Raw genomic sequence first — 26,924 nt, 5'->3', positions numbered from 1 at the left:
GAGAATGGCAGCAGCAGACCACCATGATGTGGGATGTCCACCACGGAGATACAGTAGGCCTCAGTGACCCCAGAAGCCAAGGTGATGGTTCAGTCTAGTGAAAGCACTAGGAAGCAGTGTGTTTTAAGTATTTATTACTTTTAAAAATATATGTTATTTAGTGGTAAGTTTATATAATTTGATTTTAAATAATAATGGGGTATAAAAACTAGCTCACCAAATTCCTGAAAATTTAACAGTTGGCCCATTTGAGCTGTATACATCCTACCTAGTTCAAGCACATTGCTTTCCATCTCCAGCTCCTGGATTTCCTAAATAACACTACAATGAACATTTATCCATGATGCATACCCAAATCACAGGCTGTGCGACTGGAATGTGACTGAGTATACTGCCATGTTCTTCTCCAGAATGGCCAGGCCAGCTTGCCTTCCTACTAGCAGTGCCTGCGGGTTCCCGTGCTTCCCTGACGAGGTGCATAGATATATAATAAAGTGTAGATGGACACAGCAGATGGGTGCTGCCATACCACACTTGAAGCAACAGTGAGGCCTCCAACTTGGAAAGTCCACTGATAAGCATAGTGCCTGGTGATAAAAAGTAAAAGCAGAATTAGATGTATAGTACAATACTGTACATTTAAATGCATACAAAACAATAGACTTATTCAAGAATATTCAAATTAAAAGATGGACATCAGATGGATTTGAATGGTGGCTCATGGAGGGAAGTGATTTATTATATCAGTGAGCCACATTCAAGCTTGTATTCCTATTGTCTCTAATAAATCTGTGAAAGTTTACACGTTTATCTAATTTATTTTCCAGGAAAACCACATGGAACCTATATTTACTGTATTTGCATAGTTAAGCAATATTTCCAGTATAGGAGCTACATACAGCAATCATTAAACTTAAAACCATTCAAGCCAATTTATCTGTTTATTGGTAGGATTTATTATAACACTTGCAGAACTACAAGCAATTTAACTTCTGTCTTATGTATATTATCCCACTTAACCTTCAAAACAAAGATTTGAAGCCTAGAGGAGCTACATGTTTTACCCAGGATGAGAGAACTAGCAAGGACAAGGGCAGCAGCTACTTAGCAAATACAGAAATTACCTGGCAAGAAAAAGAAAGATTGACCTGGACTTCGCTGGGTAAATGTGAGACCAGTGGGGTCTTCATCTTTATTATTTTCTCAGGCATTCTTTGCCCCAAGGCAGAAATCAAATATTATAACAATGATTATCTTGTAAGTGTGAATTATTTTATATTTATTTAAATAATGGAGCTGGCAAGGGCCTTGGGGATTTTAGAAAACCCCTTGCTGTTACATACATGATCAGTATAACAAGGCTTAGAAAATGCAAGTTTTCTAATTTGTCTAAGGTTACACGGAAAATGTTCTAAATATCCAGGACAGGAAACCTGATTTTCTAACTCTTGGGCCAAGTGTGGTTTAATAGAATCAGATAGACTTTTTAGATTCTGGAAAGACAGGACCATCATCTAACTATAGAGCTTAGACAAGCTGCTGGACATTCCCAAGCCACTGTTTTCTGTCACCCAATAGGAATAATACCTGACTCGGATAGTTGCGGCAAAGATCATTCTTTCGTGCATTTATGCATTTATTGAACAAATCTTTAGGGAGGCAACTTCTATGGGCCAGGCACTGTTCTAGGCACGAGGATATAATAATGAGTATATAAAAATTCCTGTACTTAAGGAGCCTACATTCTAGCAAACTTATATTCAAATGGCTGAATAAATAAACGTGTAAATCAATCAATCAATGAGTGCTATAAAAAATAAGGCACGGTAAGGAAGTAGAGGTGAAGAAGGCTGAATTTTTAGTTAGGGAGGTCAAGTGTATGTCTTTAAGAAGGTAGGATTTGAGCTGAGACCTAAAAGAAATAAGGGAGCAACCATTCTAAAGTCTGGAGGAAGAAAGATTATGAGAGGAAACAAGAAAAAAGCTCCAAGGTTGTAATAAACTTGTCTTGTTCCAAGAAGAACATTGTAGGGGAACCGAGTGAAAGAGATTAAGTGTAACAGGAGGTGAATTCAGTGAGATACGCGGATTATGTTAAGGCCTCATAGTTGATGGTAAATAGAAAACCATTAGGAATTTTGAAAGAGAATTGACATCATTATATCTGATATATATTTTTTATTTGTTTATTTATGATGATATTATTTTTATTTCTATCACAAGCCCCTTCACATTTCTTCTTTCTAATGCAGAAGACTTTTCAGTCTGATTTACATTTTTTAAAGATTACTCTGATGAGATTGTAGGGTTCCAAAGGTGCTAATAGGGAGACTGGTTAAGAGACTGTTGTGGTAGTCCATATAAAGAGATGGGGTGGCTTAGACAGGGGAGGAAGTGCAGAGGGGCAGTTGCATTCAGGATCTATGTTGGCCTGAGCAATGGGTAATTCATTATCTATTTATCCACTTGGCTAAATGATGCTGCTATTTACCAGAGGAGGACTGGGAAAAAGCAGGTTTTTCAAGGGTAGAGAGGTATGGATAGGGGAGCAAGTATTCTGTTTTAGACATGTTAGGTTCAAAAAGTTATTAGACATCCAAGAATAAAGATTCCAGGTAAGCAATTGGATATATTTCTAAGTTGCATGGAAGAGGATGAATCTGAAGATATAAATTTGAACATAATCCATGTTTACAGGTTGTAAGTGAAGATACAGATGGCAAGACACACAAAGACCAAATCCCAAAGCACTTCAACATTTAGAAGTCAGAAAAAGAAAGAGAAACTAGCAAACAATACTGAGAAGAGGCCAATGAAATCAGGAAAATCAGGAGATGATGGTGTCTGAAAGCCAAACAAGGAAAGGCTACCAAAAGGGATGAAGAGATCAACAGTGTCAAATTCTCCTGAAAGGTAGGCTAAGGTGAGATTTGACCATTGGCAACCTTGACAAGAGTAGTTTCAGCTGGAGGTTGGGAAAGAAAGATGGCTTAGAGTGTGCTGAATGAATGACACTGTGGATACAAACAATTCTGTCACAGAGATTTTGTTTTAAAGAGGTGCAAAGAAATGAGTGACAATTAAGAGGGGTTTGTAGAGACCAGGAATGATGTGGTAGATTGGATATTGTTCCTAGTTATTTACTGCCCCTCTGATTTGGGTCCTTGCTGTACATGAGAGAGGGTGGAGCATATGTCTCAACCTACTTGATGTTGGACTTAGCTCATGACTTACTTTGGCCAATGGGGTGTTGTAAGATGGGCCACAAACAAAGGCCTTAAACGTATTTGAGAAGTTTGGCTTGGCCTCTTGTGGTCCTGTGGAAAGCACACATTTGCACACACACACACACACACATACAGAGAGAAAGAGAGAGAGAACTGAATAGCTGCTGGTCCAGAAAAAATGTGAAGACATGTGGAGGGGATCTGGCCTTAATATGAACCTTGAATCAAGTTTAGCCAACCTGCGACCTGAAGTGGAGCTCCCCAAAAGATCATGGGCTGATAAATGAGAAAAATAAGTGCATATTGTTGTGACTTATTGTTGAAAAATAAGTGGTTATTGTTGTGACTTATTGTTGAAAAATAAGTGCTTATTGTTGTGATTAATTAATTTATTTTATTTTACTTTTTTTTTTTTGAAACGGAGTCTCGCTTTGTCGCCAGGCTGGAGTGCAGTGGCACGATCTCAGCTCACTGCAACCTACACCTCCCAGGTTCAAGCGATTCTCCTGCCTCAGCCTCCCAAGTAGCTGGGACTACAGGCATTTGCCACCATGCCTAGTTAATTTTTGTATTTTTAGTAGAGACAGGGTTTCACCATGTTGGCCAGGATGATCTCGATCTCTTGATCTCGTGATTTGCCGGCTTCAGCATCCCAAAGTGCTGGAATTACAGGTGTGAGCCACCATGCCTGGCCTGTTGTGATTTATTGCACAGAAAATCCAGATTGGGCTAAGCTCCCCTACTACGTGCTTCCATAGCCCTCATTCTTCCACTGTCATAACTCTAGATGCATGTATCACAAATGCTTGCTCTGTCTTCCCTCCCATCATACCCTCAGTCCTTTGAAGGTCTTGGTTGTGCCTGTATCATTCATAGTTGTATCCTCAGTGCCTCATGCAGTGCTCAGCCCACAGTAGGGGCTCAATAGATATTTGTGGAGTGGAAAGGATAAAGTACAATGATTTGAGCTTGAGAAACACCAATCAGCAGGGCTTTCTGTACATACCAGGCTCTTTGTCTCACTATGGAGAGTTGTGTGCATTGTTGACATCTGCTATAGGCAGTTTGTCTCCTCTAAGATAAAAGACCAGGAAAGACTATAACATGTGATCCATTCCGGTGTCTGCTCATCCATACTGTCAAAATCCTAACCATCCTTTAAGACCAAGCTCAATTCCCAGCTTACTTAGGAAAGAAGCCTCTCCTGGATCCCAGATCCAGCTGGAATTTTTCCCCTTAGTATTTACAGCAGTTAGCACCTGTCTTGTAGCCTTGAGCAGATGTTTATTTAAAATTCTCGTATGTTCTCATTGTAATCCCATCCCCCTCCTTCCTTCACCAATTAGACTGCTTTTTGAAAAGTATCCCTGGAACCTAGCCCAATGCTGCACACATAAAACATCTCAATAAATGTTTGTTAATGAATAGTTACTGAATAAATCAATGAATGGATACTTTCATTCACGCCTTTATTCCTCCCAGCATTTAGTACTGCTTTGCACATTGTAGGTACTTGAGAAATCTGCACACTCACACCCCCACTCACCCGCCACTCCTGCAACTTCTCCAATATATGGGAGAGGACTGATAATTTTATCTAGTCTTCTGGGTGATTCCTGAGTGATTCTCCAACAGAGAACAGATAGAAATGAGATAAGTGTGGTCCTCTCTCATTCTAATCCCTTGTAATCTGGGCCTGCCAATAGAATTGTTGTGTTTACCAAATCAATGGTGTGGTTCTGACTTTCTTCCCTATGGATGTTCTTTAGCATTTTGCATTGCTTATAGTCCATGGGAAGATGTTTGTTTGTTTGTTTTTTGTTTGGTTTTTTTTTTTTTTTCTTTTTGAGACGGAGTCTCCCTCTGTTGCCCAGGCTGGAGTGCAGTGGCATGATCTCGGTTCACTGCAAGCTTTGCCTCCTGGGTTCATGCCATTCTTCTGCCTCAGCCTCCCGGGTAGCTGGGACTGCAGGTGCCCGTCACTGCGCCCAGCTAATTTTTTGTATTTTTAGTAGAGACGGGGTTTCACCGTGGTCTCAATCTCCTGACCTCGTGATCGCTCGCCTCGGCCTCCCAAAGTGCTGGGATTACAGGCATGAGCCACCGCACCCGGCCTCTGTTTTTTTTTTTTTTTTTTTTTTTTGAGACGGAGTCCTGCTCTGTTGCCCAGTCTGGAGTGCAGTGGCATGATCTTGGCTCACTGCAACCTCCGTCTCCCAGGTTCAAGCAATTCTCCTACCTCAGTCTCCCGAGTAGCTGGAATTACAGGTGCCTGCCATCACATCCAGCTAATTTTTGTATTTTTAGTAGAAGTTTCACCATGTTGGCCAGGCTAGTCTAAACCCCTGACCTCAGGTGATCTACTTGCCTCAGCCTCCCAAATTTCAGGGATTATAGGCATAAGCCATCGTGCCCAGCTGGGAAGTTATTTTAAAAATTCAATTCTAAGTATGAATTCAGTTGTAGAGTTTCCTGCAACTCTTCAGTTTGTTTCTTGATTTTTTTTTTCCTAAATGAATAATTATGTTCTTTGCCTATGGTCATATACTAAACCACAACTCTCTTTCAATACCACCATCCTCCCTCCACCAAAGGTTTGATTTGCTATAAACTATCAATATTGAATTGGCAATTTACTACTGTTCAGAATTTTGATGTCCCAGATAATAGGAATCTTGGGGTTCCAGGCCTTTCAGTGGTGGAAGAAGAGGTAACCTGGGATTTACATCAAGGTAGCTGCCTATTCGTGGGGGTCCCAAATCTACCTGGCTCAGTAGGAAGAATGTTGGCCCAGAATGAGGCCTGACCCTTCTCTCACTTAATGATTTCTGAGTCCCTCTTGCTGGATCTGCAAAATGGAAATTCGACTTACCTCCCAGGTCTGTTGTGAGGGTCAAATAAGAACCTGTGTAAGTTTTCATAAACTTTATAGTGCTATACAAATATATAGCATTGGTAAAGCCATCTCCTCTATTGATGAGTCCTGCCTCGTGTCTGAATTCTAGCATTCAAAATGTATACCTTTCCCTAAAGAAAGACTTTCATGAGTTTTGATAGACAATGTTGTTTGTCACTCCAATAGTCAGTCCCTTCTCCCTTGCTAACATGACTGCTTTTATTTGGGGCAGTGATGGGCTGTGGATCATGGATCCTGGATCCATCATGATTCATGACACATCATTGCCCCAAAGGTGGAGCACCACATCACTGTTTCCCTGAGGTGGAGCACCCACCTTGAGGTGGACCACCACATCATGCTTTTATTTGGGGCAGTGATGTGCCACGGATCAGGATGGATCATGATCAGTATCAGTCAAACGAATCCTTGATGGAACATTTGCTCTCCCAGCACCCCCATGCAACAAAGAGTGGTCTTGTAACCCAACCCTGGCCAATGAGATATAAGAACACATTCGCTGATAAGTTGCCAGAGACAAGTTGTCTCCTAGTAAGAGGAAAACCAGCTTTTCCATTCCATGTCTTTCTTTTCTTTCTGTCTTGAACATGGTTATATGTAGACACAATGGCCAGGGCCATGAAAAGCCATTTTGCAAACATGAGGCAACAAGCCTAGGGACAGCAAGCTTAGGCAACAAGCCTCCTCTACCTTCCCCAAAACAGAACCAAAGATTGGAGCCAGTAAAGCAAGACGCTTAGTGCTGACTCTTAAACTAAGCACAGAGAGGTTAAGTAATTTGCCCAACATCACACAGCTAGTAGGAGGTAAAGCGGAGAGTTGAACCCAACTGTTTTATTCCCAAATGACTGTTTTGTTTTGTTTTGTTTTGTTTTTTCCACTGCATCTTTTTTCTTACCTGTAGTCCTGGTCTCTTCCTGCACTCATCCTGGGTGATCATACCCAGGATCATGCTTTCTAGCAAAGAACTCCAAATCTACATTCCTAGCCCCAGGCTAATAAGAGCCAATCCCCCTCACATTTCTGCTGGATGGTCTCAGGCTGTCTTACTAGTACATCAAGCTCCTGTGTCTAAAACTGAACTCATTTATCCTTGCAACTTCAATACTTTTTCCTTCCCTTGATTTAGTTCATTTGAGTTCGTGGAATCTCAAGTCTCCTAGTCATCACATGGTGTTGAGGACAGAATATAGGTTTTGAAATCAGAAGATTTGACTTCAGATTGATCAGCAGTCAGTTGCAGAATCATTGAAAGGGTTGAAGAAATCGATCTCTGTTGAGCTTGCAGGAACAATAACCAAAGCCACAATGCTGATCTGAATTGCCAAGAGAGCTGTTCCCCTCTCTGGTCCCCTCGGGACCATGACTGTACTAGGGAGAGAAACCAGCATCACCAGGAGGCAGCCACTGCCACTGGCAGCTCCAGCCCCAGGACATATCTGCTACAATTCACCCCAGCAAAACAGGATGGGATGTCTGCCACTTATCCTGAGTCTGTTTTTATCTCTTTCCATCAAATCATTGGTACCCTGCAAAAGCCCTCAATTCCATTGTCTTTTTAGGTACCATTCTTCTCTAGTGCCGGAAGTATACCAGGAGACAGGAGCACGTCCCCTGTCACCAGTGTCCCATCCCAATTCACTGCCAGTGACAGCGGGACATTGCCAATACCCCACCCACCACAAGTGGTGGAATCTTCCCTGCCAGCTGGCCAGCAAGTAGTTCATGCCTAAAATCCCATTTTAGAGTGTGCTTCCTAGGATCACTTCTCTTACCAACTGCCTTAGACAGGAATCCCTGCAAACAGACTCTTAGCTGGAGAGTGGAATGCAGAAAGTTTACTCAAGTGCTTCAGGAAATATGCCTCTAAAGAAGGAAGGAAGGGCTGGGCGCGGTGGCTCACGCCTGTAATCCCAGCACTCTGCGAGGCTGAGGTGGGTGGATCTCCTGAGGTCAGGAGTTTGAGACCAGCCTGGCCAACATGGTGAAAACCCATCTCTACTAAAAATACAAAAATTAGCCGGGTGTGGTGGCAGGTGCCTGTAGTCCCAGCTACTCGGGAGGCTGAGGCAGGAGAAGTGCTTGAACCTGGGAGGCAGAGGTTGCAGTGAGCCCAGATTGCGCCACTGCACTCCAGCCTGGGCGACAAGAGTGACACTTTGTCTCAAAAAAAAAAAAAAAAAAAAAAAAGGAAGGAAGGTGGGAATGGGCAGAGGGAGAAGCTGACTTGTGATTTGGTTGTAATTGAGGCCGTACTCAACCCAAAGCCTCCACTCACAGCATTCCTATCTGCCATAGAGGCTTTACATACCTTCACATCTGCTGGATTCTGTGGCCACAGTGGAAGAGCAGCTAGCACAGCAACTGCGCTTGTGGAGCTGCCTCTCACTCCAGGCGTCCCAAACCTGGCAGCTTTCAGGATCCTGCAGGGAGCTCTGGAGCAGGGTTGGCCCTTCACTTGTCCTAAATTGAAGCAAGAAGGTCAGTCACTGGCCGTGGGCTGCCCCTTAGGAGGAAGCAGAACTGTAGGTGGGGCAGCCCCTGCCACTGACCACAGTTCCCAGAGAGGGGTGCAGCTGTGAAAATCGGCAGGCAGTGTGCCCAGCATCTGGAGGGCAGGGCACCGGACCTGAAGAGGGATTGGAGGTGGAGCACCACAGCATCCACTGCACATGAGCGTTTCACTCTAAATGAAGGAAACAGCACCATGCTGGAGAACGGGGAGGGCAGTGAGTTTGGCCCTGGGACCTGTGTTTGTGTCCCAGTTCCCAAACTTACTCACTCCGTGACTGTGTTCAAGTAATGTCCCGTTCCTGAACGTTTGATTCCTCATTTGAGTCATGGTTATGATCACAAGAACACCTTGCCCTGCCTCTGCACGTGGCTAAAGTCAAACCAAATGAGAATCTGGAGGTGAGAGCCCATGGTAAAATATTGTATAAGTGTGAGGAGTTCTGATTAATGGGGTCTCATTTCAAAGAAATGTGCAGGGGGGATGTTGAGGTCTAGAGCAGAGCTCACTGAGGCTTATGCCAGAGTCTTAGCTGGCAGAGTTTTACAAGGAGGCAGAGAAAGCTGCTTATCTCTGTGCTTCCAGGAAAAGAGGACTGGTAGGGAAAGAGCCCTACAGGAAGGAGGAAACTTGGTGATGAAAGAAGAAGTGAAGAAAAAAGAGATGGAATCCCAGTAAGGAAGACAGAGAAGAAAGTGAAGTCAACATTTGTTGAACAATTACCATGTGCCAGATGCTAGGCTTGGCACTTGTACCTGCATTCTCTCTCCATAAGGGAGGTGATTCTCAGAAACTTTCGGTTGCAAGTGAGAGGAAATCCAACTATCTTTTATCTTTTTTTTTTCTTTTTTGAGATGGAGTCTTGCTTTTGCTCTGTCGCCCAGGCTGGAGTGCAGTGGCGTGATCTCGGCTAACTGCAACCTCTGCCTCCTGGGTTCAAGTGATTCTCCTGCCTCAGCCTCCCAAGTAGCTAGGATTACAGGCATGTGCCACCACACCCAGATAATTTTTGTATTTTTTGTAGAGACATGGTTTCACCATGTTGGACAGGCTGGTCTTGAACTCCTGACCTCAGGTGATCTGCTTGCCTCAGCCTCCCACAGTGCGGGGATTACAGGCATGAGCCACCGCACCAGGCAGGAAATCCAACTATCTTAAGCCAAAAAGAACTCAGTAAAATCCCAGAATTCACCACTATGTAATTCATCCATGTAACCAAAAACCACTTACACCCTAAAAGCTTTTTTTTTTTTTTTTTTTGAGACAGAGTCTCACTGTCGCCAGGCTGGAGTGCAGAGACACGATCTTGGCTCACTGCAACCTCTGCCTCCCAGGTTCAAGCACTTCTCCTGCCTCAGCCTCCCAAGTAGCTGGGACTATAGGCACATGCCGCCACGCCCGGCGTTTTTTGTTTTTTTTTTGTATTTTAGTAGAGACGGGGTTTCACCATGTTGCCCAGGCTGGTCTTGAACTCCTGAGCTCAGGCAATCCGCCTGCCTCGGCCTCCCAAAGTGCTAGGATTACAGGCGTGAGCCACCACGCCCAGCCCCCAAAAGCTATTGAAATAAAAAATGAAAGCAAAAATCCCTCACACTTGCTTAGGTAAAACAAACACCAACAGAAAAAAAGGAATATATTGGCTCAACAACCAAAAAGGTAAGGCTGGCTTCAGGAATAACTTGGTTCTGCGATTTTTGCCCTATCTCCGAGACCCGCTTTCTCCATCTCCCATCTCTTGGCTCTGTTCTTTGACTGCGTGTGTTGGCCAAGATGGAGGTCATGGCAGCTGAAGCCAGTGGCGAAGAGGACTTGCTGCATCCTTTGTCATTGCCGAGATCTCACCCCTCAGCCCCTCTCATCAGGTCCCACATCCTTCCTGACCCAGCACCCAAGTCCCTGAGAATATGATGTGCTCTTGGGCTCAGGGCCTATTCAGAGCCCATGGGCTAAGGGTTGGTGACAGGTGGCTCTTCTGGGTGTTTTGAAGAAGGGTGAGGTGGGTGGACAGCCACAGAGGACCACAGCAGAGGCCTCGTACTATTTTACAGGTGAGAAAATTGACGGCAGGCAAGACTGAGTGACTTGTTTGAAACACACGTTGTCTTAATATCTGTTTGAGGGAATGCTTGATTAAGACATAGCTGGGAAGGGGCAGTCCTGGAGTTGGACGTGCAGTCGTGTGACCGGCAGCCCATGTTTATATTCCCATGCTGTATACTGACTGGATGACCTTGGCCTAATCACCTACCCCTTTTGACCTTGGTCCCCTTATCCAGCTCTGAAATTTGACAACTCTCCTTTGAGGAAACTTATTACTAGATGAGCTATAAATCCAGTAATGTCATAACTGTTGCCAAATATCTGCTTCTCTTTCTCCTCAGTATTTGTTCTAAGTGAGGGTAAACATAGTTCCGCTCGGGCATCATCTGATGGTTTAGGTTCCCTTTGGTTTATTTATTCACAAGGACTCTGTTTCTCATCCTGCCTGTAGGCGATAATGGATGCTTTGGCCTGGAGCGTGTAGTTCATTTAGCAGTTTAAATCCTCTTCCTTTTTCGCCCTGCTTCCCCAGTGACCATTGTTCTGGGCTTCATTATAAAACAAATACTTCTTTCCACTATATTAACCCCAAATATTTCATCAATTCACTTGTGTTACTGAAAGCCAAGTGTTGATTCAGGCTGGGACAAACAAAGTCTACTTTGTGAGGCCGTGCTGCAGACAGGCCAACCAGATTACCTTGTGCAGGACTGGTTGTTTTTTCATTTTCAAAAAGGCAGTGTCTTTTTAAGCATAATATCTTAGTGGCACATAATTACGCCACCGTAACAAATAGTCTGTTGTCATTTTAATCTATATTTACTTCTAGTGTTGTCAGTTTTTTCACGGTATTTATATAGTTGCAGTGTTATATAGCTATAATTTAGTATTTTGTTTATTTTACTTCATAGATTTTTCCATTCTGTGAACCTGGACTTCACTGTTCCCATTTTTACTTTATACTCAACAAGCATTTATTGGTTCATTCAGAAACTCTTTAGCTAATAACTACTTAACTATTCCACTATGAGTTACTTCCAGTTTTTATCATCATAAATAATGTAACAAATATCTTTGGACACATACCTCTCCTGATCTTTTGGATTATTTTCTTAGGATAAATTCCCAAAAGTAAGATCATTAGGGGGAGAATTTAGATAGCTCTTAAAGCTAACAGCCAGTCATGTGCGAGTGTGTCAGTGAACCTGTTTCCTCATGATCCTAGTCATTCATGAGTTATAATTCACCTTTTTTTCGTAAATACAGGACCCCTCCATGAATTGGCTTTTGCCTGTCTCTCCCTCCTAATTTCCCAACAATCCTCAACTTTCTCTTCTATTCCTACCACCCTCCCTCTGCCCCCCAAAAATAGATAGGTTTGTTGTTGTTGTTGTTGTTGTTGTTGGTTGGTTCGTTGGTTTTGTGTTGTTTTTTTTTAGAGACAGGGACTCACTCTGTAGCCCAGGTTGGAGTGCAGTGGTGCGATCACACCTCATTGTAACCTCGAACATCTGGGCTCAGGCGATCCTCCCGCCTCAGCCTCCTGAAAAAATAGGTAGTTTTTTACACACAGAATACCTTGTTTTGAACATGAACTTCCTGATACCATAGGTGCTCTACTGGAGCAGGACACTGGATACCAAAAGTCACTATCAACCATAATCCCTTTGCTCAGTGTTATGGGCTGAATTATATCTTCCCCCACCCCCAAATTCATCTGTTAAAGCCCTAACCTCCTGTGTGATGGTATTTGGAGATGGGACCTTGTGGAGGTACTTGGGCTTAGATGAAGTCCTGAGGGCAGGGCCCTTATAATCGGATTATAAGAAGAAACACCAGAAGACATGCATGCTGGCTCACATGCATGCCCTCCCTCTCTGCTATGTGAGCACGCTGCATAAAGATGGCTGTGCACAAGCTTGGAAGTGAGTTCTCACCAGACATCAAACCTGCCAGTACCTTGATCTTGGACTTTCCAGCATCCAGAACTGTGGGAAATAAATGTCTTTTGTTCAGGCCACCCAGTCTGCGGGATTTTGTTTTAGCAGCCCAAGCTGACTTACACACTCAGGATCCATCAGTCTTAACATTTGCGATGTTATTAGATAATTAGTTATCTAAATAGATCATTTAGAATTTGTTTCCACATTTCTTATTTGCTTTTCATGACAGCCTTGTAAATATCCCCATTTTATAGAACAATAACAGTCAATAGAGACATCTGAATAACTCTAAGTTGTTCAAGATGGCTCAAGGGCGGGGGTGCCATGTGAGGTAAGTCACTGGACAGAAGAGAGGACTGCAGAGGCTGGCACATGTAGGGCCTTTTGTGGCAGGTTCAGGAGTTTGACTTTTGGCTACAGAGGCTGGTGTTTGAATGGTTTTAGGAAAGGAGTAACATAGATTAAGATGTTAGAGAGAGCTCAGACAGCAGTGTGGGGTGGGCAAGGCAGAAAGCAGGGGTCCCAGCTAGGAGATCTGCAAAAGTGAGCAGTGGTGAAGGCCTGAAAGAATGCAAAGCACTAGGAATGAAGGAAGACAAAGTTAAGGGAGATCTTAGAGTTGATCTAGCCTAATCCCCTCATTTGGTAGAGGAAGAAATTGAGGAGTGAAGAGAAAAAAAGAAATGTGTCCAGGGCACTCCAGCTAGTTCAAGAATTCAACAAACATGTACTAAGTCTACCATGAGCCAGGTGGATTCCCTGGTGTGCAAGAGACACGTTCTCATTTCATAGTTTATTGAGGGAAATGGTCTTCTGTAGCACTGGGCTTTGAATGAATCAGCTTCCTCTGGAAAGAGTTGGGTTAGGCTAATGCCACCAAACTCATGCTACTTCTCTCTCTCTTATATTTTCCAGGTCTGAGCTTCAAACCATGTCCAGGCCTCCTTTTCTAGGGATTTTAAGTTTTTCAGGCAGCCCAGTCTATCTCAATCCCCAACTGCCTTCACATTCCCCCACCTGGCGCTACTTGATCTGTCTTTGCAGGTACAGCCCTACTTCCAGCTCCTAAAATCAATCCTCATGTGAGATAAGAGATTTAAGTAGCTCCAATTACATCTCTCTGGGTCACTTTTACTATTTTTCAGATTCTGATGTAGTGTTCTCTTCTAATAGCTCACATTTTACTGTGGTTCCTGTGTTGGTCACAAGTTCATGCTGCTGTCCCAGTTTTGGACTGGGTCTCTGCCTTGTTCTTGTCAATTCCCTTCCTCCTGCCCCAACCCACGTATCCCGACTGGTGTCCTGATCCAGCACTTTTAAGGGTTCTGAACCTGCTGAGGACCTTTGTCCTTGATGTTATCTGTCCATTAGGATTCCCCAGCACTTGGTCTTGGAGCCCCCTGACCCCAGTGAAAAGTGCTTCCAGGATGGGAAACTGTTTTCAGACCACTTGAATCCCAACTCAACTACAGCCTCCTTTCAGCACTTAGAGTGGGAGAGAAGTTTCAAAACCCTGCTTGTCATTTTGAGTAGGTATATTTCAGGTCCCATCCACCCATGTTCTGCTCTTTCCTGCTGCAGTTAATTGTTTAAGTCTGGAACCCGAAAAAAAAAATGTATTTAGCAAGTGTTAAATAAAAATACATTTATTGAAAATAAATTAATGTGATTTGCCACATTTACCTGCTAAAGAAGAAATTAAATGATCATCTTGGTTGATGCAGAAAAAGCATTAGGTGACATTCATTATATATCTCCTTTGTAGCTAGAAATAGAAAGAAACTCCTTTAATTTGATAAAACATATCAACATAAAATTATCAGCAAATCTTATAGTATGTGATAGAACATTAAAAGATTTTCCTTTGGTGCATATGTTAATTAGCTTGAGTTAGCCATTCCACAATGTATATATACATTTTTGTTTGTTTTTGAGACAGGGTCTTGCTCTGTCATCCAGGCTGGAGTGCAGTGGTGCAATCACGGCTCACTGCAACTTCAACATCCCAGGCTCAAGCAATCCTCTCACCTCAGCCTCCTGAGTAGCTTGGACTACAGGCATGCACCAACATGCCCAGCTTTACATATTTCAAAACAACATATCTTAGATGATAAATATATACAGTTTTTTATTTGCCATTTAAAATATATAAATAATTATTTTTTTAAAAAATATTTCACTTTGAGATTAGGAGCAAGTCTGTACTTCTAGTCAATGTTGTACTGGAGGGCCTATCCAGTGAAATAAGGAAGACACATAAATATAAGGCACAAGAGTTGTAAGGAAAAAACTGTCATTTTTCTTAGATGCTATTATATATACATTAACAAATCCAAAAAACTACAGCTAAACTATTACTGATAACAAAAATACCAGTATACAAAAAACATTGTATTTCTCTATTCAACATTGTATTTCTCTATTCCAGTAAAAACACAGTTAAAAGTAGAATTTAAAAAGAGATACCAATCGTAATATAATTTAAAAAGCATTAATGACTTAGGAATAAATCTATGAAAAGATGCAGAAGACCTCTAAAGGTGAAAAATTAAAACTTACTGAGAGATATTTTAAAATATCCAAATAAAGGAGTTATACCATGTTTATGGAATAGAAAAATGAATATTTTTTAAATGTTTGTTCCTCCGAAACTGATCTGTAGATTTGACACAACCCCAATCAAAATTCCAATTGATTTTATTTTGTAGAATTTGAGAAGCTACTTTTTGAAGAAAAAGAAAAATGTAGAAGGATTTGTTTTATCAGATATCAAGATACATTACAGTATTTTAGTTATCAAGATGATGCAGTATTTATGCAAAGATTTTAAAAACAGGCTGCAAGTAGTTCCTCTAGAGTATAGAAAATGAGGGGAAAAAATACAATAAAATAAAAATTGACCAATGAAACGGAATAGAGAACTTAGATTTCACATACATGGGCTTGATCTATGACAGAAGTGGCTATAGGTAAAGGATAACATTTTTAATAAATAATAATGGAACAACCGGAAATTGTTCATATTGGAAACATTGAGATTTTATTCCTTCCTCATACTGTATGTAAAATCAGTTCCAAGTGGATTGAAGACTGCTTTGGTCTGAATGTTAGTGTCCCCCCCAAATTCATATGTTGGAGCCCGATACCCAATCTGATGGTGTTGGAAGATGGGGCCTTTGGGAGGTGATTGATGAGGGCTCTACCCTCATGAGTGGTATTAATGCCCTTATAAATGAGGCTTGAGCTCCCTTGCCCCTTCTACCATGTGAATACATAGAAGGCACTGTCCATGAGGAACAGGCCCTCACCATACACCAAACTTGTTGGCAACTTGATCTTGGACTTCCCAGCCTTCAGAACCATGAGCAATAAATTTCTGTTGTTTATAAATTACCCAGTCTAAGATGTATTGTTGCAGTAGCTGAATGGATCAAGACAAAGATCTACTGTGAAAGGCTAAATACTAAGCTTTTGAAGGTAGTATAAGAGAATATCTTAATAATTTTGGAGTAGATATCTTATGTAGAGAGAAAAAACACTAAACACAAAGGAAAAGTTATAAATTGGTTATAGTAAAAATTAAAATTTCCATTCTTCAAAAGATGCCACAAAAAGAGTTAAAATACAAGCCACAGAGTGGGAGGACACATTTGTAACATATATAATTTTTTCACCCATTTCCCATTTGCCCCGAGAAATGAGCACTGGCAGTAGGCTGCACTTTTTTTTTTTTTTTTCTAAACAAGAAATAGGTTAAAAGGGCTAGCATACAGAATATATAAGAAATATTAAAAATAAATAAGGCAGAAAACCTGATAGGAAAAAAAATAGGCAAAGACTTGAACATGTACCTCACAAGAAGAGATATTAAAATGGCCAAAGAACATATGAAAAGTGCTCAACCTCAACGTTAATCAGAAGAATACAAATTAAAATTATAACATAACACAACTACACACCTGCGATTGGTAAAAATTAAAAAGACTAACAATACTACGTATTGGCTAGGATGTGGAGATTTAGAAACTCATAATCCTGATGATAAGAATGTGAATCAGTAAACCTGCTGTGGAAAACAGTGTCACGTTGTATAGTGAAGTTGAATATTCCATGTTTTTTAGAGATACTCATACGTACATTCACTAAGATAAGTGTAAAAGGATGTCTAAAGCAACATTTGTTTTTTTGTAATTACCGAAAACCAGAAACAAACAAAATGCCCATGATATGGTATATTCATACCGTAGATTACAGCAGGAAAATAAGCAAATCAAATCAGTTTTAATGCAACAATGTGATGAATATGAAATGTTGAGGAAAAAAATTAAGTTTCAAAGAATAATACAATACAGTTCCATTTTTAAATAGTCTAGAACCATGTAAAACAAATACACACAGTTTAGGGATGCATCCTCAGGCAATAAACCTACAAGGAAAAGTGAGGAAATTATTACTATAAAAGGCAAGTGGTTACTTCTGGAGGGTGGAAGAGGGGGTTGTTATTATAGCAAGGAATAGAGAGAGGACCTCTGTGTTGCTCTTAATGTTCTGTTTCTTGGCCTGGGGGATGATTGCTTGGGTCTTCACTTAACTACCGTATGTTAAACTGTACATATAAATTTTATGCACTTGTCTAAGTAATATATGTTAAATTAAAAAATACTTTAAAAACTACCACAACCCCAGATATTTCTGAAATCCCAGATATTTCTGATATTATGGACAGATCTAACTAGCTGAACAAACTGTGCACATTTATTATCAGAAATAAGCTTTGATTCTTGTTATCCACATTTCATTAATTCTGGACTTCATCAAGACCAAAGCCCAGGTGGCTATCCACCAGCCCAGAGACCAGAGAGGCTTCAGATTAATTTACATCTTTGGTCTCCTTGGTAATATGATGATGATGCCTTCATTATAATAAAAAAGGAATTAGATACACAAAATTACAGAGCTGTAAAAAAAGGGAGGAAACGATTATCTCAAAATAAGAACAAAGAAAAACAAGTGGCCTAGATTCCATCACAGCTGACCTGAAGGCCATGATTTACCTAAATTTGTTCTTCACAGTTACAAGTTCTATAAATGTATTTCACAAACTTGTTATGTGTATTTGGCTATATTTTGGAGGGATGTGAGTAATAAATAATAGTAGTTAGAGACATTGTTAGGACCTTGCTGATTCGGTATTTCAAATTAAAAGAATAGTGTTAAATGCTTTTTAAAAATCTATTAGGAGAAATATTCATATAAGCCAATTAATAATCTATATAAGATTTCAGAAAGGATGCTTAAACAAGGTTTTCAAACACTCTAAAGATCTTTAGAGGCTGAGTGCCGTGGCTCACGCCTGTAATCCCAGCACTTTGGGAGGCTGAGGTGGGAGGATCATTTGAGTCCAGGAGTTTGAGACCAGCCTGGGCAACACAGTGAGACCTCATCTGTATAAAAATTTTTAAAAATTAGCTGGGTGTGGTGGCATGTGCCTGTGGTTCTAGCTACTTGGGAGGCTGAGGTGGGAGGATCACTTGAACCTGGGAGGTCGAGGCTGCAGTGAGCCATGATCATGCCACTGCACTCCAAGCTGGGCAACAGAGCAAGACCCTATCTCAAAAAGAAAAAAAAAAGATCTTTAGAAAAAAGGTATATTCCAGGAACAAATTATAATAGTATCAATCCCTGATAAAACATTAGGCTCTGATTTTTAACAGGTAGTTTATAATCATTAGTAGTGACTAAGAATCAGCACAGCTTTTCTAGGGAAAATTATTTATCATTAATCTCATTTCCATTTTAAGGAAATCACTAAGTTCATGAATAAAGGGAATGTCGCAGACATATTATAGCTCAATTTTCACAAAGCGTGGATTCTAGTTCAATTAAGGGATTAACAATTTTTAATTGTTCAGTTATTTAACTTGTCATAACAACCTTAAATAACTCTACTCTTCAACTCGTCCATTGTAACGCTTGATTGATATCTGGCTGAAGAGCTAAAAAACTTACTTATGAACTGTACAGATGACTCAGCACTGGGGGAAGAACTAAGACATTGCATTGGAGATTCAGACTTAACAAGGATTTGAACATGTTCCAAAAGAGGGCAGAAAGGAAATGAAAACTAGGTTAAAAAAAAGTTCAGCAACACAAGGTCAGTATTGAGAGGCTGTGGCTTGACATTAGTTTAGTGGAGAAAGACCCAAAGTGTTAGCCAAGTGCAATTTAAATACGGGCCAACAATGTGATTTGGCTGTTTAAAAAGCTAATGCGATTTTAGGGTACATTAACACAGCCATATTATCCATATCAGGTGGGTGATGGTCTTGCGGTGTTCTACGCTTTAGACATAGCACAAACAGTCTTCAATTTGGGGCATCTTGTTTTCAGCAGAAAATGATAAATCAAAGATTAACCAGAGGGCAAATAGAATTACAGATGATCAGGAAATCAAGTCATGTGAGGAATGGTGAGAAAACCTAGCAAGATTTAGTCCTAGAGAGAACATGAGAGCTGCTGTTAAACATTTGAATGTCTTGCAAAAGGAGGAGGTTCTTTTCATTGATTGGTTGGTTGGTTGCTTTTTCAATGTACTGCAAAGAGCGGAATTGAGAGGAAATCAATAGAATGGTAGATTCCAAATTAAAGAAGTTTTACACTCAGGGCCAATGAAACCTGGAAGGGGCTTTCTTGTAAAGTATTAGGCAGAGTCCCAGAGAGCAGGAAGAGCACAGGCAAAGGGGCTGATGTGAAAAACTAAGAAACTGCCTCATAAATGGTAACCAGCAAAGGCTTTGGAGCCAGACAGGCTGCAACCAACCCCATCTTTCTATACTAAATAGCTGTGTGACTAAGCAGGTTACTTAACCCCTCTGAGCTTCAGTTTCCATACTTATAAAATGGGAATAATAATAATAATATACTCATCTCACAGGATGTTTTGGATGAGTAAATAAAGTAATGCTATTATTGGTAACCCTTGAGGAAATCCCTTCAGTGGGACCTTAGATTGCAAACCTGCAAGGCAGCAAGCAAAATCCTGAACTTTGGCTTTTTATGATCTGATAAAAGCTCCTCTGCCTAGAAATCACATTTGCCCATGTTGAACATCACTGTGAAACTGGGGAGTCCACGGCACTTTTTGCTAACCAAAATAGGTCAAAGAACATTGTGATCTCATGTCCTCACTAACTCCTCTTTTCCCTTTCTCTGTCATAGAGAAAGTAATAAAGTCTTAACCCAGCTTTGACCATTACCTCTCCCACCTCCTTACTGGAACATTCACTCAGCTGTAGACTCAGGGCAGAACCTTTCTGCATTCGAAACCAAGCAAGCTAGGCCAGCTTTAGGGTCCAGGACTGTCTTAACCATTGCAGAATCCCACCCAGCAGATGGCAAGAGCAGTGCAAGGATACCTGGATCCTGCTTGGCATTGCACGTCTTAAGGAGTTAGACCAGGGAAACGTGGTAGACAGAATTCCAGGCTCCACCCCTGGTGAACATGCCATATGATTCCCTTCCCTCAAGTGTGAGCAGGGCTGTAAATGTGGTAGATGTCATTCCCACAATTAGGTAAAGGGGTGAAGGGATTTTGCAGATATAATTGATGTACCAAATCAGGTGACATAAGGTTAATCAAAAGGAGATTATCCTGAGCAAATTAGATGAGCCCTTACAAGAGAGTAGGCCCTTCCTGGCCGGGCGCGGTGGCTACGCCTGTAATTCCAGCACTTTGGGAGGCCGAGGTGGGCGGATCACGAGGTCAGGCGATCGAGACCATCCTGGCTAACATGGTGAAACCCCATCTCTACTAAAAATATGAAAAAGTAGCCGGGCCTGGTGGCGGGCGCCTGTAGTCCCAGCTACTCGGGAGGCTGAGGCAGGAGAATGGCATGAACCCAGGAGGTGGAAGTTGCAGTGAGCCGAGATCAGGCCACTGCACTCCAGCCTGGGTGACAGAGCAAGCCTCCGTCTCAAAAAAAAAAAAAAAAAAAAAAAAGGAGAGTAGGCCCTTCCTGAAGGAAGAGATTTGAAGTACAAAAGATTTTCCTGCTGACTTTGAAGAAGTAAACTGCTTTGTTGTGAGGGGGCCTGTGTAGAAATCAATGTGACAAAGAACTCTTAGCCTTCAGGCTGCGCGCGGTGGTTCACGTCTGTAATCCCAGCACTTTGGGAGGCTGGGGCGGGTGGATCACTTGAGGTCAGGAGTTCGAGACCAGCCTGGCCAATGTGATGAAACCTCATCTCTACTAAAAATACAAAAATTAGCCGGGCATGGTGGCGGGTGCCTGTAATTCCATCTACTCGGGAGGCTGAGGCAGGAGAATTGCTTGAACCTGCAAGGCAGAGGTTGCCGTGAGCCAAGATTATGCCACTGCACTCCAGCCTAGGCAACAGAGCAAGACTCCATCTCAAAAAAAAAAAAAAAAAAAAACTCTTAGCCTCTAGGAGTTGCTTCCAGCCAACAGCCAGCAAGAACAACAGCCTGCAAAAAGATGGGGGCCTCAGTCATACGGTCATAAGGAAGTGAATTCTGCCAACCACAAGTGAGCTTGGAAGAAGACCTTGAGCCTCAGAGGGGAATGCAGAGCAACTACCCATTAAAATGATGAGACCCTGACTAGAAAATTCAGTTAACTCATGCCCGGACTTCTGACCCATGGAGTGTGAGATAATAAATTTGTGTAGCTTGCAGTCACTAAGTTTGCAGTGATGTGTTATGTAGCAATAGAAAACAAACGGAGGAGCAAGAAACCTGTTTGGCCTGTCCTTGTCACCGTCTCGTGATAGCCACATGTTCTATGCCATTGCAATAAGAAACCAGTGTGCCCTTTTGGCCAGAAAGGAAAGGCAGTCTTAATTCTGGCAGCCCTGGGTGGAGATTTGCCTCCCCAGGAGCCTGGCAAGTAGGAAAAGGTGGATAAGTGGGTTCTCTTCTCCCTGTGACTGGGCAGGCTGGTGCCCAGGCTGAGGAGAGACAGATGCTTCTGGGGCAAAGCAATCTCCAAACCCCCTCTTCCCCTCCCCAGGTGAGAGACTGTGAAAAGCACTATTTTACAAATAACCAGCAGGCTGATTACAAAGACTTCTTAGCTGTTCCCTAAAGTGATTCTTCCAAGAAACACTTTGCTGCAATTAGGTATGTCACTGATAACAATAAGTTGTATATATTTTTAAAGTATAATGACATTTTCCTTCATTTATTTTTTATTTTTTTAAATTTTTTTCTTTGAGATGGAGTCTCACTCTGTCGCCCAGGCTGGAGTGCAATGGTGTGATCTCAGCTCACTGCAACCTCCACCTCCCGGGTTCAAGCTATTCTCCTGCCTCAGCCTCCCGAGTAGCTGGGATTACAGGCACCCATCACCAGGCCCAGCTAATTTTTGTATTTTTAGTAGAGACGGGGTTTCACCATGTTGGCCAGGCTGGTCTTGAACTCCTGACCTTAAGTGATCCACCCACCTCTGCCTCCTGAAGTGTTGAGATTACAGGCATGAGCCACCACACCTGGCACATTTTCCTTAATTTAGATTGGCCTTTGCCACAATTAACCCAAACCAGTGAGGCTTTGCAGTCAATCATGATGAGACCTGCAAGGGCATAGAGATGATTTCACCACGTGTTTCAGTCATGGATCGGCCACTTTTTGTGTAGTCTTGATTATGTGTCACTCTTTCACACCTGTCAACTGGGGTGAAGCAGTTGTGACAGTCCGATGGACTTTGTGAATGGGCAAGTCTAACGTGTACCTGAGACAGAGGCACACTTGGGGCGTGCACTGAATGGGTGTCAGGCTCCCAGACCTCTGGGTGAGGCGGTGGCGGGAGGGCCCTCCCCTTAGAGCTTGCTGGAGGGGATCTCAGCTCCTTAACTGCAACCGCCACTCAGGGCCAGAGTGGAGAGCCTGATGTGCTGTGTGATACCCTAGCCCAGCTCCAGAAGGTCTGGGATATGGCATCAGAGCTGAGACCAGAAGGACTAGAGCAGGAGTTAGCTCCAGGAAGAGAGGGAAGGGAGCACAGGGGGCCAGAGCTCACAGACTTGCAGTGCGAGAACGATGAGCTCAGGAATGAAATAATTGCGTGGTAGCAAAGAGCCGAGGGGCTGGGCGGATGCGAGTCTGGAGAGAGGTGGGAGCCAGGTCCTGGGAAGTCTTGCCACTGTGCTCAGGAATCTGATCAGAGGATAATGGGTGACTTGGAGCATTTTAAAAAGGAGATCAATGTGGCCAGATTGAACCCTGAGGACTGTGATTTTCACACAGTTCTGTAGAGCCCAAAGTTTCCTCTGAGATGGGAGAGAGGAGGGGATGAGGGCTTCATGATGGCACCTGCTCTGTGTCTCCAAAGCATTGCTGCTCTCACCTGGTTGACCCAGCGGTTCTGGGAAGGCTTAATTTAGTAAGACAGGTCTCCTTTAAAAATAAAGTTTGATATAACCTAGATGACGGGTTGATAGGTGCAGCAAGCCACCATGGCACATATATACTTAAGTAACAAACCTGCATGTTCTGCACATGTATCCCAGAACTTAAAGTAAAATTAAAAAAAAAAAAAGAAATGATCTGACACAGCAATAAATAAATGAAGCTTCAAAGACCCTTTTGAGAAAAATTTATCAGGTTGCAGAGAGGAGACTGGATTGGAAATAGCAAGACAGAGGGGAGCAGAGAGAGCTTGGTTAGGGCTGTTCCCATGATCCTAGAGGAAACTGATGAGGCACAGTTCTCAGGAGTGGGGCTGGGGAGAAGTACGCAGGTGAAGAGGTGTTTAGGAGGGGAACTCTGAAGGACTTACTGATCAGGGAGAGGGGATTGGGGAGGCAGAGAAGTGAAGATGTATCCTTGGTTTGTTTGTTTGAGTGGCTGGTGGAAAGGTATTGCCATTCTACTGGCATCAGGGCTGGAGCATGAGAGGTAAATTTGGTGCAGATGCTGAGTGAGATTTGGGTTTGTTCCTTTTTGGGTGTCAGTGACACAAACAAGTAGGCAGAGTGTATGAGTCTGGAGCTAAGAAGGAAGGTCTGGACTGCGTGTGGCTTTAGGAGGCCTCAGCATATAGATGGTAATTGAATCCACGATCCATGTCGCTGTTACCCAGGAAGACTGTGTATGGTGAGAACAGAGACATGGGAAAAAGTCCTGGGAAGCATCCACATTTAAGAAACAGCCAGAAAAGAAGAGGCTGGCAAAGCCAACTGAGGTGGACAGTCCAGGGCGTGGAAAGGAAATGTGAAAACGGTGATGTCATGAGAGCCAAGAAAAAGAGTAAAGAATAGAGAGTATTCGTACCCAGTAAGAACCCAACGCTGCTGAGAAGGCAAGTACAATCCCGACTCCGAGAAGTGTTCATTTAAGGACCAGAAGGTTGTTGGAGACCCTGGCTGGAGCAGTTTCAGAGAAGTACTGGAGCAGAAGCCAGAGGAGAGGATTTGAGAGGTCAACATGAGCCAATATGAAGTTAAAAGATCATTCTTTCAAGAACTTTGTCTATGAGGGATGGGGGCGAGATGGGGAGTAGGAGCTGGACAAGTGGGGTTATGTTTTTTGAGAGGTGAGAACTTGGGTATGTTTGAATTCTGATGGGAAGGAGTCAACATAGGTGGAGGGGCTCTGAATTTAAAACACAAACCATAGTATGATTTTTATTGATTCACTTCAGAACTTTCTTGAGCACTTACCCTTTGTAGGGCTTGGGTTCTGTTGGTTATGGTAGAGGGAAAAGGGAGGGAGAAAGGGTGCACATCAAGTTTAATGACTTTCCTACCTGCTCTCAAATACATACTCAAAGTGGTGTTGACAAGCTGGATCTGGTAGATGAAATGCCACAGCCCCTTTCATCCTATGTTATGGGGCTCAGTCTTCTAGACATTGTCTTACTGATTAGCTTCTTGAGCTTGTTGGTTGGCTGTACCAGAGTAATGAATAGGCTGTGCCTAGCCCTGCTGAGGGAGAAGCACATGAGCTCTGAGTCTTTGGCAAGCTGGAGGCCAGAGGTCCTTCCAAAGGCCAGAACATTCCATGGTTCTGGAAGCCTAAGGCTAAATTCCATGTGAGCGGCCCTTGTGCTTTGTTTTTTCTCTAGGTTGACCTATCCTGGAAAAGACTTGGGACAAAGCACCACTTATTTTGCTTGTGGACATGACAACAGAAAAAAAAACATGCGTAAGAAGGGAACTAGGTGTTCTAAACTGTGGTCAAACTATCTGTAATAAAGCTTTGCTTGTTTTGTTTAATTTCTAATCTGTTGCAGGCCAATGCTTACTCAAACAGAAAGTTTGAGTAATTAAACCAGTAATTCATTGTTTAGGGACCAGCATTTGTTCCAGGACCACGCTGTGGGTAGCACAATTTCACTTTCCCCTTCCATTGACAATGCTGATTCTGGCTCCTTACCCATGTCTAGCACTTAGGATGGTTAAGTGTGTTTGCCTTCAGGCTCTCAGGAGCTCAGTTCAGATGCCACTCTTCCTGCGAATTCTACCTCACTCACTCTTCCTAGAAGGGAATGGGTGCCTCCCGTCTGAGAGTGGATTTCCCTGAGACAAGGGTTTGAGTGTTAGGAGTTTATTGGGACAGAACCCCACAGAGTATTGGGAAGGGAGTGGGGAGATGAAATGAGAAGGGGAAAAGTCAGTAAAGGGATCAACTGAGCAAGTCATCTGGTAGACAACTGACACTTGGTTCTGCTGGGGGGATTCTGAGAAATAGGGTGGAGACACTCACCTTGGAGTTATCTCCCCCAAGGCATGAGGAAGCTGGGTATTGACACACCATGGTCATCCATAGGCAGACAGCTGCTCAGGAGGACATTAATTCCTTCTCACTACCAGCCTGCAGGGCAAAGTGGTCTCCAGTGGCCAGAGAAAGCCCCCAGGCAAGAAACTGCTGGTACCTTCCGTTGAAATGGTGGGGAGTCCTCAGCCTCTGCTACACTCTGCCTCCATCTGTAGTCCCATCAGACCCTATGGTTTCTTTCTGTTCCATGCCCATCACATTTCTTTGTAATTATCTATTTCCTTGTTCATTGTTTATCTCTCTTCCTAGAGTCTAGGACCTAGACTGGGAGCTCCTTAAGGGCAAAGGCTATATCCTGTATCTCTGCATCTCATTGTAGAGTGTGGTATTTTTCATCCCAGAAGATGAAAGAATGCATGAATCTGGGCCTTCCAACACTTCAGCATGGGCTTGCTTTTATCCTCATTTTAAAAGTTAACAAAATAAGACAGAGAGAGGCTATGACCTGCCCTAGGTTATGAAGCTAACTAGTAGCAGAATCAGATCTCCTAATTCCAAATCCTGGTTCTTCTCATTGATTACAGCTGCCTGCAATTTTCTCTTCTATTTCTTACTCCCATATCCCGGTTCGAGAGCATGCATAAAGACATGCATGTGTACACACACACACACACACACACACATCTCTACACACACCACTGAGTGCTTCTCTGTAGATACTTGCTGCTTTGTTTTTTCTTCTGGGCTGGTGGCAAGGTGGAATGAAAAAGTGAGAGTGGTCTTCTAATAGATATTTACAAGTTGCAAACCCAGCTGGGGTCTATGGCGTTATCCATTCTGAGGTGATCTAGAATGGCCCCAGATGGATTCACAAGATAAATGGAAGGGAAGGAGGGTGGCCTCAGCTCTGTCCTCTCAAGCTGATCTTAAACTCTGTCACCTGGAGTCCTATGCCATCCTGTATCTCCTGAAGGTGTTGCTGATTTGGGGTGACTCTCAGCAGCCTCAGCTGTTTTTCCCCTTGACTGGTTTCCTAAAAGGACCAGGGAAGCTTGCTTCTGAGCACAGGTTCTGTGCCTCGTCTTACCTTCTCCCCATTGTTCTCTGCTCCACAGCCAAATTGGGCTTCTGTTATTTATTATTTCCTTAACCATGCTTGGCTCTCCCCCTGGGCCTTTGCACATGCTGTCCCGTCTACCTGGAATTCAGCCCCTCTGCTTCCTGCTAGTTACCTCCCCCTCCTCGTTCATTAGCTCTGGTGTCCTTTCCTGAGTGTGCCTCCCCTCTCTGCACCCCTACATTCCTCTACCCCCTACACCTCACACCCTCTTACCTGGAGCCATCCCACCTCCTTCATGGCATTGATTCCAGTTTGCAAGTGTACACATTTACTGAAGTCATATCTTTTCAGGACAACCTCCCCTTTTAGAGTCTACATTTCTGGGAAGAAAGAGCTGTGTCTGGTTTTGTCTAGTACTTCACTCTCGTACATAGTTGGTACTCAAATATTTTGAATGCATGAATGGATTAATAATCAAATGAAAAGCTA

General features: G+C 42.7%; 1 protein-coding gene across 2 annotated transcripts in view; it reads left to right on the top strand.

Moving 5' to 3' along the window:
* ZFAT (zinc finger and AT-hook domain containing) overlaps positions 1-26,924 on the top strand; it is a 321,691-nt gene that overhangs the window by 35,202 nt on the left and 259,565 nt on the right. The window contains exon 2 of one of the 2 annotated variants that reach the window (XM_063606918.1): positions 2,698-2,913. The gene's annotated coding sequence lies outside the window, so the exon portion shown is untranslated. Of the gene's footprint in view, positions 1-2,697; positions 2,924-26,924 lie in introns of both variants that reach the window. The other variant, XM_055116972.3, reaches the window with a different exon arrangement.

Source organism: Pan paniscus, chromosome 7 (genome assembly GCF_029289425.2).
Source record: "Pan paniscus chromosome 7, NHGRI_mPanPan1-v2.0_pri, whole genome shotgun sequence".
NCBI lineage: Eukaryota > Metazoa > Chordata > Mammalia > Primates > Hominidae > Pan > Pan paniscus.
Note: the sequence above shows the minus strand (reverse complement) of the source record. Positions and strands in the feature narration are given on the sequence as shown.